The sequence below is a fragment of the Panthera uncia genome, chromosome D1 (assembly GCF_023721935.1).
Source record: "Panthera uncia isolate 11264 chromosome D1, Puncia_PCG_1.0, whole genome shotgun sequence".
In the NCBI taxonomy this organism is placed as follows: domain Eukaryota; kingdom Metazoa; phylum Chordata; class Mammalia; order Carnivora; family Felidae; genus Panthera; species Panthera uncia.
This window is the reverse complement of record NC_064808.1, coordinates 46,362,575-46,368,816: the sequence shown is the minus strand read 5'-3', so window position 1 is coordinate 46,368,816 and position 6,242 is coordinate 46,362,575. Positions and strand designations below refer to the sequence as shown.

At 52.9% G+C, this 6,242-nt stretch overlaps 1 protein-coding gene across 1 annotated transcript in view; it reads left to right on the top strand.

Annotated features, from left to right (window-relative positions):
- Positions 1–629: 629 nt before the first annotated feature.
- AMPD3 (adenosine monophosphate deaminase 3) overlaps positions 630–6,242 on the top strand; it is a 46,185-nt gene continuing 40,572 nt past the window's right edge. Inside the window, exon 1 of the mRNA XM_049650177.1 lies at positions 630–969. The gene's annotated coding sequence lies outside the window, so the exon portion shown is untranslated. The remainder of the gene's footprint in view (positions 970–6,242) is intronic.

Genomic DNA, 6,242 nt, shown 5'->3' with positions numbered 1-6,242 from the left:
CCGATGCTTTCAGGTCCGCTCAGCTACAGGGAGTAAGTCACCTGTCTGGGGGCCGTGGCCCCAGACTCTTACCTTGAGAAACGTCCTGGCCGGGAAGGAGGTTCGGGCGAGTCCGAACACTGCGGGGAGCGCTCTCGGGGCCCGGCGGGTGGCAGGGGAGGCGAGGTCGGAGGAGCCCGGCTGGAGCCTGACCCCGGGCTGCGGCGGGCGCGTTTCCGGCCGGCGGACAGGGCGGCCGCTGCGCCCCTGGCGCTCTCAAGTTTCCTGTTGGCAGCGCCAACCCGGCGCCTCAGGTAGCGGCGGGCAGGCCTGGTTGGCAGGCGGCGGGCAGGCGGACCTGCGCGGCGGCGGCGGCTCGCCCCTTGCCCCTCTGCTGCCCGCTCGTCGCCTCTCCGCTCCGCGCCCAGGTAGGGCACCGACTGGGGCGGCGCGCGGCTGGCGGGCTTCTTCCGCGAGGAGGCGGCTCTCCTCCCGCCCGGCCGGCGCGGGGGCTCGGAGGTACGGGAGCGCGGGCGCTTGAGCTCCGCGGCGCCGCGGCCGCAGAACGCTCGGTCCACACCCCTGCCGCGGGGCTGCACCGCGGGCTCCCGGTGAGCAGGCGGGGGGCGCGGCCTGGCCCCGGCCCGGCCCCAGCCCGCTGCGGTGCCGGGCAGCCCCTCCGCGGCGCTCGCCGTATGCCCTGCTCAGTGCCGCCACCTGCGCTCCAGCCCTGCGGGCCGCCCCCTGCGGGCCCACGGCAGGGCCCTGACACCCGAACCGGATGAGTGCGCGCGATGCTGCGCTGCTGACCTTGGGCCCAAGGCCCCTGCTGCCCAGGACGCGAGTCGGAGTGCCCCGAGGTCGGAATCTCGGCTCTGGGCTTCCCAGCCTACTCTGGCGACGGCGCTGACCCCGGACTCAGCCCTGCCTGGGTTCTTGCCTGTATTCCTGCCTCTGTCTCTGCAGTGGCCTGGGCTCCAGAGACCTCAGGTGAGCCAGCCTCATCTCAGCTGCCTGGCGGCCTACATTCGATTCGCAAGGTTTAGAGACATTAAGGGACATGCCGCCACTTAAGCTCCCGGACAAGTTTCTAGGTGCTTGAGGACTGGCCAGATGCCCACTGCTGGGGTGGACTTCCACCTAAAGGCAGGGGAATGGACAGAATGGCAGGGTGATGGGTTCAGTTGAGGCCTTCATCCTTACCTCTTTTGGCTCTCTCCCACCATGGGACATGCACTGGCCTCTGAAAGTCTGCTTTCTGCCCTTGCACTTCCTGGTAGCTGCTTTGCCAGTGGAGCTCCCACGCTCTTCTTGGCTGGCAGAGGCCTCTGGGGTGAGTTTCGAGGGACTGTGGAATAGAAGAGGCTTGCTAACTACAGTGTCATTTCCCCAAATTTTTAGGTCTCTGTGTGTATCTGGAAGCTTAGGGGTGACAAATTAGCAAAGAAGCCAGGTGAAAGCTGCGAGGAAGGAATTTTAGCGTGGTCCTGAGCCCATGTTGGCTATCCCCCTTGACGTGGTGGCTAACAATTGGCCAGCTTCGGGGAAGAGCTGTCAGCAGCTGGAGCTCTCATGGGAGAAATTCCTCCCCTGGCTGTGAAGCATCAATGCTGAGTGGTAGTTGAGCTACTGAGCCAGTCAGAGAGAGCCCCTATCAGCTCTCACCTCTCCAAGTGTTGACAGCAGGTTTGGAGTAATGAGCTTGGGCTGGTTATAATTCTGGGTGAAACTCTGAGGGTCTGGCTTTCTGTGAAGTTGATGGTACCCCGCTGCCCTAAGAATCATGGAGTTTGCATCAATGGGTTGCTAGGAGACTCTTGGACCTCTTAGCCCCTTCCTCAGCATACCCTCAATCCTTCTGAGATCCTAGATAAAAGATGAGTAGCTTTCAGCTAGGTCAAAAAGTTCTTTTAGAGATGAGGCCTATTTTACTTGTCCTTACACTAGGTGAATCACTCTTCAAATGGCCTCAAAATCAATCCCAGATATTGAAAATATCATGGGCAGATAAAATATAGCCTTAGGATTAAGCAAGGAGACACCTATACTCTCCTAAAGCTACTCATGGCTGTCCTGGTTCTTTCCTTGAATATATTAATCTCTTAGATCTTCTGAGTGCTGGCTGTGTATCAAGGAGAGCAGACCATATCTTTGGGCTTTGATATACAAGGGGCTAAGGCTTAGGAAGATGGGCTCATGGCTGGAGCACTAGCCATACAAAGTCAGCAAGAAGTATCAATCCTAGAGGAGGAAGCTATTTCTCCTGATCTGGTTTCACATTTAAACGTGGTTTCCTTCTCATTGCTCCCATATAGGAGCTTGAGAGAGTGCCTGGCACACAACAGTGCTCAATAAATAATGTTGAATAAAAGGACTCAGTGTCTGGATGAAACTTCATGTTTTGTTTTCCCAGTTGGACTCTGTCTTGTACCGGATACCATGATGACGATGATGTTGATAAATAACTTTATGATATAAAGCACATACTATGTGCCAGGCACTATTCTAAGCCTATTCTAGCGTATTTACAATGCTAACTAAGTTAATTGCCATGACAACCTATGAGGTTGGTGCTCATAGGGAATAAAACTAAGCCAGAGAAATTGAGTAACTTGCTCAAGGTCATGCAATTAAGTTGTGGAACAGGATTCAAACCCTAGGTAGTCTGGCTTGAGTCCATATACTTAACCATATACTGTACTGACTCTTGACATCGCCATAGATGGATTAATCACTTAGCTTATTCACTCATTCATTATTTCATGCATGCATTCATTCAAGGAATATTTATTGATACCCACTATATTCTAGGCATGGGGATACAATAGTGAATGAGATGGGCAAGATCTGTCATGGAGCTGATTTTTAGCAGGTGGAACCCTTTTGTCCAACTGCTGTGTGAGTCATGCACACCTCAGGAAGACAAAGAAGGAAAATCAACTCCTATCAGAAAGCTCAAAGCATCATTTCAGAAAAAGGGAGAGTAATATATTCCTTGGTGAGACATAATTTGATTCTAGCCTTTCCTGTCTTGGAGTTTGTGAGGGGCACTTAAGTGATAAAAGTGATGCAGTCTGGTCTCCTGGGAAGGAGATACAGGCCCTGGGCCTGGTTGTCATAGATTGTCTTAATTTTTATTCAAAAAGGAAATAAGTCTTTGAGCTTGAGACCAGTACTCCTTAGTCCAGGGAGACTTCTGGGCCACAAGGAGCAGTGACATATTAAGCTCAAGATGGATTTGTGAGGTCATGAGCAAAGTTTGCCCTCCCAAGACAAGCCACATTTTCCTCGTAAACTGCCACTGTTCTGGAGGGTCCTCTATCTCTTTGGCACTAGCAGGACCCTTGGCCATTGTCCCCACGTACGTTACCTTCGCTGGGCTGCTGCCCATCTCTGTCCAGACCTAATGGAGTGAGTCTCACACCCCTACCTGGGCCTCAGGAAGGTAGTTTTCTCTATGTTGGAAAATGAAGGCTCAAAGTGGAAGGCATTTTCCAAAGCCTATGCCACGGATATTAATAGGTGTTTTTTCCTATGGTGGTTATGGTCAGAGGGTCAAATAAACGTGTTGGGCTAAACAAAGTCAAACAGCTTTCTTTACTATGGGACTTTCTGCTAGTAGAGATTGTGCATGAATGCCCGTAAGGGATTATTGTGTGCAGCATTTTCCAAGCCTTCTGTCCTTTTTTTTTTTTTATTGTTTTTAATGTTTATTTGTTTTTGAGAGAGAGAGACAGAGCATGAGTGGGGGAGGGGCATCAAGAAAGAGAGAGAGAGAGAGAGAGAGAGAGAGAGAGAGAGAGAAGAGACACAGAATCTGAAGCAGGCTCCAGGCTCTGAGCTATCAGCACAGAGCCGGACGTGGGACTCAAACCCACAAACCATGAGATCATGACCTGAGCTGAAGGCAGATGCTTAAACGACTCAGCCACCCAGGCACCCCATCTTCTGTCCTTTTATGTTCTATAGACTACACTTTGGAAAATGCTTGTTTAGACTGAGGCTATCTATGGTCTGGTTACAGGTGCAGAATAGAATTCCCTGAACTGGATCCAGGTAGGTTCTCAGATGCATGGGCTAGGATGCTCCCACTACAGCCCCAATTGAACCTCCTCCTCCCCCAAAAGGAAGGAATCACTTGCCCCACCTCCCCTCTGACAGAACAGTACTAAAGGCTTGGACCTTTTCCCCCTATGCTTTAAGTTCATTCAATTATTTAATGAATAAATATCCCCCTCCCCCTAGGTTGCTTGTAGCTTGCTGATCGCACTGTTTATGAAACAGCTGTGAGGACAGGTGGGTCATAATCTCTGGGTAGCTAAAGCCCAGCAACAGCCCAAGGATCATGTGTCAACCCTGTAATCCTGCTCTGCACACACAGGAATCATTATGTGGGCTTAGGAAGGCACAATCTCACAATTGGACATGAGGAGGTGACTCAGGCCCAAGTCAGGGCTGGAGCTAGCCTCCTGGTAAACAACTGACCCATCCTTTCTGGGCTCTTGTCCCCAGGATTTCAACAGCACCACAGAAATAGCCATTTTGCTCACGGTTATTTCCCAGACCCGTACCATTTGTCTAAGTCACTGTGTGGGTTCTGAGGCTTGCTTTTAGAGAACTGATCCTGTGGGTCACTTGAGGCAGCTCCACCATCCCCAGGGAGAGCAGCAGCTGCTGGTGGCAGGGTGGCCGAGTGCAGCCAGTGCCCAGGAGGCTAGTCAGAGCTGGAGGCCCTCGTGGGAGCAGACAGCGGCAGTAAGAGGGGAGGACGGGGCAGGTGGGCTCAGGGGGGTCAAGAGGGACATGCTTCTTTTCCGTGTGTGTGTGTGTGTGTGCACACGCATGCATGTGCTCATGTACTCGGGATCTGGTAGAGCCTGTCCAGGCTGCCCAGTCACCTGTGATGTCAGATTCCTTCAGGGAAGAAAGGAAGGAGTGGGACAAGGCATGGCAGCTTTTCATCCTAGCCTGCTCCTGTACTAAGGAGTCTCCTCTCCTAGAGTCACTGTCCCTTTCCTGGGAAAGGAGGGAGCTGTTCAAAGCCCTTGCTCTTTTAGAGGAGGAGGGAGAGGAGGAGCTCTATTGATAACTGGGCTCAGCACCTCTCCTGTCAGTGCTGGGGTGCCTTCAGGGAGGTTGCTCTGGGGGGCCTTGTGAGGGAAGGCAGGCCAGGTTGTGCCGTAGACAATCCCCTTGGTAGAATGAACCTGGTCACCAGGCCAGGCCCGAGGAAGCAGCAAGGGTGACGGTGTGGCACGTTCCTGCTTGGCTTTCAGAGGTCTGGGCATTAGAGGGAGGCCGTGGCTTGTCTTCTGTGCTCGGTCAGGTCAGGAAGGCTGAATGAACTGTTGTGTTGGGGCAGCGGCTTTGTGTCTTGCTCTGGAGAGGGCTGAGAACAGGGCCAGGACACCGCGTTCAGCATGCAGCAGCTATGGATAGCTGGCATTACCTGGGCCCTTTAGGAGTCTTGGAAATTTTCCACTTACATTTCATATTCATGGAAGAATTTCCAGCCCAGACACTTCCTGCTCTTGCTCACGGCAGCTCACAGATATGCAAAACAGAGACCTCCCACCTCAGCAGCAGCAGACAGGACCCAGCCAGCTGCACTCACACGGACTCAGCTCAGCCTCCCGGGCATACACGGTCCATGGCCTGAGGGCCTCGCCTGTGTGGCATGCTCAGGATCAGCCATGGAGACTCCAGCCCCAGGCTCAGGTCTGTGTCATGGGTTCTGACAGTGGGAGCCTGGCAAGAGCAAGAAACAGCTTCATTTATGTAAGGAGGGGATTTGAGTGGTACTGTGCTTCTTTTCTGGAGGGGCTATGGTGCCATGAAAAGTAACTGTTGAAATGGTGGCATTTTATAGCTTTCTAACTTTGTGACACTTCTTTAAGCTCATCACAGGGTGTCGTTTGTAACAGTGAGATAAGCTGTATCCCTAGCTGATTGAATTTATGGTTAAGCCTCCCAAGCCTGCCGGCTTCAGCTGACAAACGGTTGACAAACGGGTAAAAGCCAGGCTTGAAGAAGCAGCTGGAGCTGAAACTGCTTGGCATCTACAGAGCAGGCTTTCCTTGCATAAACCTGCCCTGCCAGGTGTCTCTAGGTCTCAGAAGAGAGCCGGGCTGTGGAGGGAGGGTTGGCAGGAGGGAGCTGTCCGGAAGACAGATGTATAATGGGCTCCTAAGGCTCACTGACTTAGCCCAGCACCCCAGCTGGGTTACTTGATCTATACTAAGGTATGGAGTGAAGTCTTCACC